At 48.2% G+C, this 13,343-nt stretch overlaps 1 protein-coding gene across 2 annotated transcripts in view; it reads right to left on the reverse strand.

Annotated features, from left to right (window-relative positions):
* CORO6 (coronin 6) overlaps window positions 1-13,343 on the reverse strand; it is a 258,150-nt gene that overhangs the window by 64,241 nt on the left and 180,566 nt on the right. The gene's annotated exons all lie outside the window — the stretch shown is intronic.

Raw genomic sequence — 13,343 nt, forward strand, 5'->3', positions numbered from 1 at the left:
ACCCGCGGCCCCGGGACGTAGCGGCATCCTCCGCCCGGTCCACCCGGCTGCTCGGCCACCTCAGAGGGGGAGATACACTGGCCTCCCACCCTGCGCGCTGCACTCCCGGGCGCCCGACCTTGAGGGGACCCGGCCGGGGACCGCTACCCAGTTAGACGCGGCTTCTCCCGCTCGAGAACATACCCCCCCTCCCAGTGTCACACTCCCATTAGAAATTAGAGGGACTTATCCTGCTTCTGGGGCTGGAGGAGACCCCCACCACCTTCTTGCGGGCTGCGGCCTGATCCCCCTCCAGAGCCTGGGGACACCATTTCAACACTATACCCGGCAGATATCGGATTTCACTAAGCCACAGGCTCCACAGTATAACCCATACCAAAGGCTCCCCCTAGTGGCTAACTTGGGGCAATCTACAGAAGATATATTTCTCTGCTTACACCAGAAATATTAAATGATCGCATCTCAATCTCTCATAGCCTATAATGCTATAAGAAATGCTCCTACACCGGCTGCCGTAGCCATTGATGCCGTAATGTGCTGCTGAAGCCAATCCACAGGGAGCCATACAGCTGAAGGCACTCTCATGCTAAACATGTAATCCTACCTCACCTCGTCAACTTGATTCAGGGAAACTAAGCTTATTGCTGCTGACTGAGTGATGTCCAGGAACAAGAGATCTTCTCAGAAGACAAGCAGGTCGACCCCCCGGGGGAACATGTCACAATCTGCAATGAGGCCCTTCCTGCAACTTACTTCACCCGCTCCATCTGACAGTCCCCCCGTAACAACCTCCCCCACCCTTCCGCTGGTCCCTCACACGTCCCCCCCGAATACAGATACATCGCATGTTCTCTCCTCGGGTGGCAAAGACTTGCAAGACATATTAGCTTATATGAAGACCCTACCCACTAAACAAGACCTACAAGACACAGTGAGACGTGAACTGGCTGCCATGAGACAGGACATCTCACACATCTCTGACCGAGTGTCGAGCCTAGAGGATCACCAAACTTTCTCTGATACAATTCTAAAATCGTTGACGGCCGCCATCGAAACTCAATCATCGGAGATCCGTTCTCTACAACTGCGGCTGACAGATCTGGACAACAGAGGGAGACGAAACAATATCCGCGTGCGGGGCCTACCGGAAGAAGTACCGCCAACAGGCCTGACTGACGCCCTTACGAAGATCTTTAACGAGATCCTGGGTAACGACCCCAATGATACCATCACCTTCGATAGGGCTCACCGCGCCTTGAAACCAAGAGGCCTCTCCGAGGACAGACCACGTGATGTCATATGTAGACTACATTATTTCTCCCAAAAAGAGGATATCATGCGCAAAGTCCGCCAACTTGATGGAATAGACTTCAATGGTTCCGTGATACAAATTTACCAAGATTTGTCCTGGCACACATTACAACAACGAAAAGCCCTCAAGCCCCTGGCGGAAGAATTCCGTAAACGTCAGTTAAAATACCGGTGGGGCTTCCCCTTCAGCCTACAGGTCTCCTCATCTGGAAAAACTCATACCCTCAACTCCTACTCGGATCTCCCAGAGTTCTGCATGGGTCTTGGTATACCAAAACCCGACCTACGCGATTGGGACTTCCCTATTCCAGAGATACCGTCTTTCCAGCCCCTGAACATAGGACCACCTTGGCAGCTGGTGCGGAAGGGTGGAGGGAGAGGCACTAACAGCTCTCCCCCCAACAAGACTCCACCTGTTACCTGACTGATTATCTAGAACCCTTTGATTGTCCAAGTTTCACTTTAGACATTTCTACAGGCTACAATGTGACACTGTTCATAGATTATAGTGTGATAGCACTTCATGCTACTGAAGAACCACCAAACGAACTTCCGCTGTTACAGAGGTTCCGGCCTCACCTCACCCAAACGTTTCGGGCCGTAGAATGTTATTACCATTTCTTGTTCTATTACTATGAGATTTCTCACATCTTTCACTATCCATAGATTTCCTCCTGTTGACGAGGTTTAAGGTTTACAGCTTATTGCGTATACTCAGTTTAGCTCATATATGTATATTGTTTAACACAATGTTTCTCTCATTTCATTATGCCTTTGGCGGTGGCTCCCTTACCCGCCCCATACCCGCCTCTGGCTGTTTGGCCTCTTGGGTACCTGATCCTTAGATGGATCGGTAACCCCAATGCGGGTTTTTTTTAATCTTTTTTGAATGTTATTATAGTCTTCTTTTTCTCTCCATGCTCTGTCCCTCTCTTTTTCCTCCCTGCTCCTCTTTCTCCCCTTTCAATGACCATTCTGGACTCAACACATTTCATCATAACACATATCTCCTATGAAGTCCACCGGCAAAATTAAAGTCTATTCGATTAACGCGAAGGGTCTTAATGTACCGGAAAAAAGATCATCCCTTTTGAGGTCCCTTTGGGCCGATAGAGTGGATGTTGCAATGGTCCAGGAGACGCATTTTAAAATCTCAGCTAAAAACCCTCCCCTGACCAACCACCGCTACCCTCAGGCTTTCTACAATAACAACCCAGACTCTAAATCAAAGGGCGTAGCGATAGTGTTCTCCAAAACCCTCCAGCTGACAGACATATCAGTCCATAAATTAGTCCCGGGCCGTCTTCTGATGGTGCGTTGTAAAATATGCACCTGCCCATACACATTTATTGCACTTTACGCCCCAAACAAGGACCAAGTCCTATTCTTCCGCACTGCACTCTCCCAAATAGAACCACTCCTTTCAGGAATAATTGTTCTTGGAGGTGACCTGAACTGGATAATAGATCCATCATTAGATTCATCTTCCAACACTCCCCGGGCCTCTCAACGTCAATACCGACAGGTTAGACGACTGTTCCACGACCTCCAATTGGCTGACTCCTGGCGGGTTCTTCATCCCTCAACCAGAGACTATTCCTTCTACTCCCCCCCCACACAATGCATATTCCCGCCTCGATTATTTTTTTTTGAGTCACAGGCATCTCCCTTTACTAATAGATTCCTCCATCGGCCCGATAACCTGGTCCGACCATGCCCCCGTACACATGATACTCTCGACCCCGCAGACTACCCCAGGTCAATGGACCTGGCGTCTCAACGAGTCACTGCTACAAGACCAGTATTGCAGGGGTGAATTGGAAAAGGCTCTGACTGAATTCTTCTCCATAAATGACACCAAGGATGTCTCAAAGATTACCTTATGGGAAGCACATAAATGCACTATACGAGGTAAACTCATACAGTTGGGGACATTTGTAAAGAATCAAAAGTCAGCACTAATCACTAAATTACTAAACCAACTACACCATCTCGAGTCTCAGCACAAATCGACCCTGTCGAAGACTGATTACTTAGCTCTACTAGATATACGGGCCCAACTAAAGAAAACCCTTACTGATAGTATCCAACTCTCAGTCCGAAAATTGAACTCTAAATTCTACCAGTGGGGTAACAAACCTGGCCGCCTTCTGGCTCAGGCCCTCAAAGCCCAACGCTCCTCCTTGTATATCAACAATGTTAAAGATCTCGGGAATACCCTCCGATTCAAAACCCCAGAAATTGCAGCAAGCTTCAAACAGTACTACTCCCTTTAATATAACCTAGAAAATCGACCGGACGATGCCACCCCCCCATACGATTTTCTACAGGCGAAGGCGTACCTAGAAAAAGTATCCTACCCCGTCCTATCGCCTCTAGACAGGGAAGCACTGGAACTGCCCTTTACCCAACAAGAACTGGAGACTGCCCTGACATTGACTCCGTCTGGTAGGAGCCCAGGACCAGATGGCTTCACTCTCACCTATTATAAACAATTCAAAGACCTCACATCCCCTTACCTTCTCCAGGCCTTTAACTCAATATCCGCAAACACCCATTTTTCTAGCCAATCCTTAGAGGCACATATCTCCGTTTTGCCCAAACCCGGCAAGGACCCCTCGGTGTGCTCCAGCTATAGACCCATATCTCTCCTAAACGTCGATGTCAAGCTCTTCGCAAAATTAATGGCAAATAGATTAAACGTTTTCCTGCCTTCCCTAATCCACAACGACCAGGTGGGGTTTGTCCCGGGCCGCGAGGCTAAGGATAATACCACTAAGGTACTGAACCTGCTTCACATTGCGTCCCGGGGCGGCCCACCCACAGTGTTGCTATCCACTGATGCTGAAAAAGCTTTTGAAAGGGTCGGTTGGGGCTTTATGAGGTCCGTGCTGGAGCATATTGGATTGGGTCCTCAGATGCTTGATAGGATAATGGGTCTTTATAGATCCCCCACAGCTCGGGCCCGAGTGAACGGATTTTTATCCGAATCTTTCCCTATAGGCAACGGGACACGACAAGGATGCCCACTATCTCCTCTACTCTTTGTCCTCTGTATCGAAGCATTCGCTAGAGCCATCAGGGCCAATGACGGCATCGCGGGCCTGACGATTGGTGATACGGAGCACAAACACTCCCTGTTTGCGGATGACCTACTAGCCACAATAACGCACTAGATCTCCTCCCTCCCCCATTTCATGCGAGAACTATCCCACTTTGGTTCACTTTCCAACTTTAAAATCAATATGTCCAAATCATGCGCCTTGAACATCTCCTCCCCCCCCCCCGACACCATAGCTAAACTTAAACGAACCTTCCCCTTTAATTGGAATGCCTCTTATCTGTCCTACCTAGGAATACAGCTGCCAAATGACCTATCCCACTTATACACTTTAAACTTTACCCCTCTCCTTCGGTCACTCAGGGCTGACTATAGTAGATGGTACCTTAAACCACTCTCTTGGCTGGGGAGGGTGAATGTTGTAAAGATGAATACTCTCCCCAAACTGCTCTACAAACTACAGACCCTCCCCATACAGATCCCAGACTCCTGGTTCAGATCCATCCATCTGTTAATACAACAATTCATCTGGTCTCGGAGACGGCCAAGAATAAGCCGATCCATTATGACCCGCTCTACCCGATGTGGTGGTTTCCAATTACCGGACATCAGAGGCTACTACTGGGCAATAATGCTCAATAGGGTTCTAGATTGGACAAGGAGTCGAGAAACAAAACAATGGGTGGCTATAGAGGGACTATACATGCTGCAATTCCCAGAGATCTTTCCCTGGCTCCCCTCCTTGCCCAAACCCCCCTCACCCCACCCAACAATTACAGCGACCCTATCCTTTTGGAAAAGGGCACGCCGCTGGCCCTTCCTCTTCCGATTTTGGCCCACTGACCTCTTTTCTAGCCAACCCTGACTTCCAGCCCGGTTTAACACCATCCCACTTTCGTGACTGGGCTCTCGAAGGCCTCTTTAGAGTGGGCCAGGTGGCAATCTCCTCAGGAATTAAACAATTTTAAAAAATACGGTCAAAATGGGAGGTCCCGCAGCATGATTTTTGGAAGTACCTACAGCTTAGACACTTTTTGCACTCTGAGCGTAGGTATCTCCGGGCCTCGCGTGAGCTGACACAGTTCGAGAGGATGTGCGTCGCCACATGCCCCCCTCAGCACACCATCTCCTCACTATATAGACTACTACAGACCCCAAACGCCCAGAAGCCCATGTCCTTTAAGCCGGCTTGGGAGAGAGATCTCGTGATCACCCTGACAGATAAAGACTGACAGATGATATTCCTCAAATCCCACAAAAGCTCAGTCTGCATACAAGTAAGGGAAACCCAATATAAGCTCTTAATGAGATGGTACAGGCATCCCTCCCTCCTCCACTTTATGTACCCTGGAGTGACGGATAGATGCTGGAGATGTCTCAACGCCACAGGTTCCCTACTGCATATCTGGTGGGACTGTCCCCTACTAAAACCATTCTGGGTAGATGTTATGCACACCTCTCAAGACATACTTCACACTCCCGTTCCCACAGACCCTGCCTTCTGGCTACTTTCTCACTCTTCAATCTCACTAGCACAGCATAACGCATCGTTACTCCGACACCTGACTAACGCAGCGAGAGCAGTCATCCCCACACTATGGAGATCTCAGCTCCCACCTACTAGGAAACTATGGTTTAACAGAATTAATCACTATATGAATATGGAAAACATCCTCCTGGTTTCCAGAGACAAACTCTCGGAATTCATGATCATGTGGATGCCTTGGATAGAGTATACGTCCTCCAAAGACTATAAGGATTATGTTTATGCCGTCAAATGATTTCAACGCACAGTCTATCAAATGGATAGACTGTACTACACCTCCTCCCCAATTCAATACTCCCCCCCCCCAGTCTGGTCACACCATGTTTTCTCTCTATTATTCCTCTCATTTCTTTCCTCTCTTCTTTCTATAGCTTCTCTACAACGCCATCTAAGATTGTAAATACATCATAGTATGGATAGATGGCGAAAGGATATCAGATGATTGTCACAGAAACACCTACTGACGCTAGTGCCTTCACTAACCCCCAGCGAAGGGGATGATACGCTACCCGACTCTTTAAGGCTATGTTGTACTAGACCTTCATTTGTGTCCTGATGTTTTTCTTCATCTTTTGTTAAAATGTGAAGCAATCTTTATACTGTTATACTGTCTTAAATAAAAACAGATTATACAAAAAAAAAAATAAGAATTTACTTACCGATAATTCTATTTCTCGTAGTCCGTAGTGGATGCTGGGAACTCCGTAAGGACCATGGGGATTAGCGGCTCCGCAGGAGACTGGGCACAAAAGTAAAGCTTTAGGACTACCTGGTGTGCACTGGCTCCTCCCCCTATGACCCTCCTCCAAGCCTCAGTTAGGATACTGTGCCCGGACGAGCGTACACAATAAGGAAGGATTTTGAATCCCGGGTAAGACTCATACCAGCCACACCAATCACACCGTACAACCTGTGATCTGAACCCAGTTAACAGCATGATAACAGAGGAGCCTCTGAAAAGATGGCTCACAACAATAATAACCCGATTTTTGTAACAATAACTATGTACAAGTATTGCAGACAATCCGCACTTGGGATGGGCGCCCAGCATCCACTACGGACTACGAGAAATAGAATTATCGGTAAGTAAATTCTTATTTTCTCTGACGTCCTAGTGGATGCTGGGAACTCCGTAAGGACCATGGGGATTATACCAAAGCTCCCAAACGGGCGGGAGAGTGCGGATGACTCTGCAGCACCGAATGAGAGAACTCCAGGTCTTCCTCAGCCAGGGTATCAAATTTGTAGAATTTAGCAAACGTGTTTGCCCCTGACCAAGTAGCTGCTCGGCAAAGTTGTAACGCCGAGACCCCTCGGGCAGCCGCCCAAGATGAGCCCACCTTCCTTGTGGAATGGGCTTTTACAGATTTTGGCTGTGGCAGGCCTGCCACAGAATGTGCAAGCTGAATTGTACTACAAATCCAACGAGCAATAGTCTGCTTAGAAGCAGGAGCACCCAGCTTGTTGGGTGCATACAGGATAACAGCGAGTCAGATTTCCTGACTCCAGACGTCCTGGAAACATATATTTTCAAGGCCCTGACTACGTCCAACAACTTGGAGTCCTCCAAGTCACTAGTAGCCGTAGGTACCACAATAGGTTGGTTCAGATGAAACACTGAAACCACCTTAGGGAGAAAATGAGGACGAGTCCTCAATTCCGCCCTGTCTGAATGGAAGATCAGATAAGGGCTTTTACAGGATAAAGCCCCCAAATCTGACACGTGCCTGGCCGAGGCCAGGGCCAACAACATGACCACTTTCCATGTGAGATATTTTAACTCCACAGATTCAAGTGGTTCAAACCAATGTGACTTTAGGAACCCCAAAACTACATTGAGATCCCAAAGTGCCACTGGGGGCACAAAAGGAGGCTGTATATGCAGTACCCCTTTTACAAACGTCTGAACTTCAGGTAGTGAAGCTAGTTCTTTCTGGAAGAAAATTGACAGGGCCGAAATTTGAACCTTAATGGACCCCAATTTTAGGCCCATAGACACTCCTGTTTACAGGAAATGCAGGAATCGACCTAGTTGAAATTCCTCCATCGGGGCCTTACTGGCCTCGCACCACGCAACATATTTTCGCCAAATGCGGTGATAATGCTTTGCGGTTACATCCTTCCTGGCTTGACCAGGGTAGGGATGACTTCATCCGGAATGCCTTTTTCCTTCAGGATCCGGCGTTCAACCGCCCTGCCGTCAAACGCAGCCGCGGTAAGTCTTGGAATAGACAGGGTCCTTGCTGGAGCAGGTCCCCTTAGAGGTAGAGGCCACGGGTCCTCCGTGAGCATCTCTTGAAGTTCCGGGTACCAAGTCCTTCTTGGCCAATCCGGAGCCACGAGTATAGTTCTTACTCCCCTCCGTCTTATAATTCTCAGTACTTTTGGTATGAGAGGAAGAGGAGGGAACACATACACTGACTGGTACACCCACGGTGTTACCAGAGCGTCCACAGCTATTGCCTGAGGGTCCCTTGACCTGGCGCAATACCTGTCCAATTTTTTGTTTAGGCGGGACGCCATCATGTCCACCTTTGGTTTTTCCCAATGGTTTACAATCATGTGGAAGACTTCTGGGTGAAGTCCCCACTCTCCCGGGTGGAGGTCATGCCTGCTGAGGAAGTCTGCTTCCCAGTTGTCCACTCCCGGAATGAACACTGCTGACAGTGCTATCACATGATTTTCCGCCCAGCGAAAAATCCTTGCAGCTTCTGCCATTGCCCTCCTGCTTCTTGTGCCGCCCTGTCTGTTTACGTGGGCGACTGCCGTGATATTGTCCGACTGGATCAGCACCGGCTGACCTTGAAGCAGAGGTCTTGCTTGGCTTAGGGCATTGTAAATGGCCCTTAGCTACAAAATATTTATGTGAAGTGATGTCTCCAGGCTTGACCACAAGCCCTGGAAATTTTTTCCCTGTGTGACTGCTCCCCAGCCTCTCAGGCTGGCATCCGTGGTCACCAGGACCCAGTCCTGAATGCCGAATCTGCGGCCCTCTAGAAGATGAGCACTCTGCAACCACCACAGGAGAGACACCCTTGTCTTTGGTGACAGGGTTATCCGCTGATGCATCTGAAGATGCGATCCGGACCATTTTTCCAGCAGGTCCCACTGGAAAGTTCTTGCGTGGAATCTGCTGAATGGAATTGCTTCGTAGGAAGCCACCATTTTTCCCAGGACCCTTGTGCACTGATGCACTGACACTTGGCCTGGTTTTAGGAGGTTTCTGACTAGTTCGGATAACTCCCTGGCTTTCTCCTCCGGGAGAAAACACCCTTTTCCGGACTGTGTCCAGGATCATCCCTAGGAATAGAAGGCGTGTCGTCGGGATCAGCTGCGATTTTGGAATATTGAGAATCCAACCGTGCTGCCGCAGCACTATCTGAGATAGTGCTACCCCGACTTCCAACCGTTCCCTGGATCTTGCCCTTATCAGGAGATCGTCCAAGTAAGGGCTAACTACTACTCCCTTCTTTCGAAGGAGTATCATCATTTCGGCCATTACCTTGGTAATGACCCGGGGTGCCGTGGACAATCCAATCGGCAGCGTCTGAAACTGATAGTGACAGTTCTGTACCACAAACCTGAGGTACCCTTGGAGAAGGGTAAATTGGGACATGTAGGTAAGCATCTTTGATGTCCAGAGAGACCATATAGTCCCCTTCTTCCAGGTTTGCAATCACTGCTCTGAGTGACTCCATCTTGAATTTGAACCTTTGTATGTAAGTGTTCAAGGATTTTAGATTTAAAAATGGTCTCACCGAGCCGTCCGGCTTCGGTACCACAAATAGTGTGGAATAGTACCCCTTTCCCTGTTGCAGGAGGGGTACCTTGATTATCACCTGCTGGGAATACAGCCTGTGAATGGCTTGCAATACTGTCTCCCTGTCTGAGGGAGACGTCGGTAAAGCAGACTTTATGAAACGGCGAGGGGGAGACGTCTCAAATTTCTTGAGACGGGCCCCCACCGTGCCTGAGACCGCTTGTAAAGCCCCAGCGTCATGCTGAGGACTTTGCGGAGGCGGGAGAGGGCTTTTGTTCCTGGGAATTGGCTGTTTCCAGTGGCCACCAGGTCTGTTAGACCTACCCCAAATAACTCCTCCCTTTTATAAGGCGATACTTCCATATGCCTTTTGGAATCATCATCACCTGACTACTGTCTTGTCCATAACCCTCTTCTGGCAGAAATGGACAGCGCACTTACTCTTGATGCCAGTCGGCAAATATCCCTCTGTGCATCACGCATATATAGAAATGCATCTTTTAAATGCTCTATAGTTAGTAATATACTGTCCCTATCTAGGGTATCAATATTGTCAGTCAGGGAATCCGACCAAGCCACCCCAGCACTGCACATCCAGGCTGAGGCGATTGCTGGTCGCAGTATCACACCCGTGTGAGTGTATATACATTTTAGGATATTTTACTGCTTTCTGTCAGCAGGTTCCTTAAGGGCGGCCGTATCCGGGGACCGTAGTGCCACCTGTTTAGACAAGCGTGTGAGCGCTTTATTCACCCTAAGGGGTGTTTCCCAACGTGCCCTATCCTCTGGCGGGAAGGGGTATGATGCTAATAACTTTTTAGGAATTAACAGTTTTTAACGGGGGAAACCCACGCATCATCACACACTTCATTTAATTCCTCAGATGCAGGAAAAACTACAGGCAGTTTTTTCTCACCCAACCTAATACCCTTTTTAGTGGTACTGGTATTATCAGAAATGTGTAAAAACATTTTCCATAGCCTCAATCATGTAACGTGTGGCCCTACTGGAAGTCACATTCGTCTCTTAATCGTCGACACTGGAGTCAGTATCCGTGTCGGCGTCTGTATCTGCCATCTGCGGTAACGGGCGTTTTAGAGCCCCAGATGGCTTTTGAGACACCTGGACAGGCACAGGCTGAGTCGCCGGCTGTCTCATGTCATCAATCTTTTGTAAAGAGCTGACACTGTCACATAATTCCTTCCATAAGCTCATCCACTCAGGTGTCGACTCCCTAGGGGGTGACATCTCTGTTACAGGCAATTGCTCCGCCTCCACCTCATTTTCCTCCTCATACATGTCGACACAACGTACCGACACACAGCACACACACAGGGAATGCTCTGATAGAGGACAGGACCCCACTAGCCCTTTGGGGAGACAGAGGGAGAGTATGCCAGCACACACCAGAGCGCTATATATATATATACAGGGATAACCTTATATAAGTGTTTTTCCCCTTATAGCTGCTGTATTGTTATACTGCGCCTAATTAGTGCCCCCCTCTCTTTTTTAACCCCTTTCTGTAGTGTAGTAACTGCAGGGGAGAGCCAGGGAGCTTCCCTCCAACGGAGCTGTGAGAGAAAATGGCGCTAGTGTGCTGAGGAGATAGGCTCCGCCCCCTTCTCGGCGGCCTTTTCTCCCGTTTTTCTGTGGAATCTGGCAGGGGTTAAAATTCATCCATATAGCCCTGGGGGCTATATGTGATGTATTTTCGCCAGCCAAGGTGTTTTTATTGCTGCTCAGGGCGCCCCCCCCTAGCGCCCTGCACCCTCAGTGACCGAAGTGTGAAGTGTGCTGAGGAGCAATGGCGCACAGCTGCAGTGCTGTGCGCTACCTTGGTGAAGACAGGATGTCTTCTGCCGCCGATTTTTCCGGACCTCTTCTTGCTTCTGGCTCTGTAAGGGGGCCGGCGGCGCGGCTCCGGGACCGAGCTCCGAGGCTGGGCCTGTGTTCGGTCCCTCTGGAGCTAATGGTGTCCAGTAGCCTAAGAAGCCCAATCCACTCTGCACGCAGGTGAGTTCGCTTCTTCTCCCCTTAGTCCCTCGATGCAGTGAGCCTGTTGCCAGCAGGTCTCACTGAAAATAAAAACCTAAAACTAAACTTTCACTAAGAAGCTCAGGAGAGCCCCTAGTGTGCACCCTTCTCGGCCGGGCACAAAAATCTAACTGAGGCTTGGAGGAGGGTCATAGGGGGAGGAGCCAGTGCACACCAGGTAGTCCTAAAGCTTTACTTTTGTGCCCAGTCTCCTGCGGAGCCGCTAATCCCCATGGTCCTTACGGAGTTCCCAGCATCCACTAGGACGTCAGAGAAAAAAATCCTAACAAGAAAAATAAAAACTGTCGGTTTGCATATTACTGAACTTTTATCCTCAGGGTCCACAGTCATCTAACCCAGGCCCAGCGACAGTGAAGGTACACAGGGTAAAACCGTGCCGGGCCCTGAGGATTAGATGGGCACCAAGGTTCAGGGGCACAAAAATGCGTATACGCCACCTAATAGTAATTTTTAAATTGAATATGCCAGCCGGCCACCAACAGCATAACTAGCACGAAATCCCACCTCGCCGTTACTTCCTGCGTCCATTGGTCCGGTCCCGACTCACAGCAGTCTGTGGGCCCGATTCAGACCTGATCGCTGTTGTGCGATTTCGCAAGATGGACGATTATCGATCGATTGTGCATGTGTACGGATCGTAATGCGCACGCGTGAGGCCAAACTGCAAAAGAATCCAGCATATTTTTAAATCGCTAAGCGTACACAAGTTGATAGGAAGCGGATGTTTAGGGGTGGTATCTGCCCGTTTTCTGGTACTCTCAGAAAAAACCCAGGTGTTCCCAAGCGGTTTCAGGGAGGGTGTGTATGCCAGCTCCGGCACCGATGTTTTTTTAAATGGTCACTTACATTTTTTCATGTTTTTATAAAATCTGCATTTGTCTAAATTAAACATAAAACAAGAAAAGTTTTTTTTAGGTGCCTTTTGAAAAAAGGTAAGTTGTTAATATCTGAGCAATTGTCCCTCGGTCAATCTAGTAAGGGGAGTTTTAAAATATGTAAACTATGTTTACATTTTAATAAAGTTACTTATTTTAAGAGAAGCATCAGTGCTGGTTAATGTAGTACACAAAGTTCCTGACTGCAGCAAAAGTCCCATGCTGTGCAACGCCACACTACTGTATAAACTGGATTCTGAGATAGTGTTGATGAACGTTTACTACTCTCTCACTTTGGTGGAGTGTTTTATCACTTTCTTAATATACAGCAGTTATGTACCTGTTATGAAGCCTTTGGGAATGATCTACAGTTGATTTGTCTCAGTCCTTACTTCTCTGTGACGTTTTTATGGCTATTCCAAGCCATTGTTTAATTTTAGCAGAATACAAACTATATAAAACATTTATTAACTCTTTCTCAAGGATTAGGAGACATATGAAACAGTCATCGTTAGGACAGTTGTCCTTCTATGGTCAATTTAGAAGAAAACCACTAAGGAGACATCATACATGCCTCAGCAGTGATCATAACGCTGTTTTTCCACTAATTATAGCATCGTAGCTGTATCATGATAGTTCTGTATAGTGAGTGGTATGCAGGGTAGACAAGAATAAAGTTTTATTTTTAATCATACGTGCTTTTTCATTATACTGTAGCATTCATCAGAACTC

The sequence above is a fragment of the Pseudophryne corroboree genome, chromosome 2 (assembly GCF_028390025.1).
Source record: "Pseudophryne corroboree isolate aPseCor3 chromosome 2, aPseCor3.hap2, whole genome shotgun sequence".
NCBI lineage: Eukaryota > Metazoa > Chordata > Amphibia > Anura > Myobatrachidae > Pseudophryne > Pseudophryne corroboree.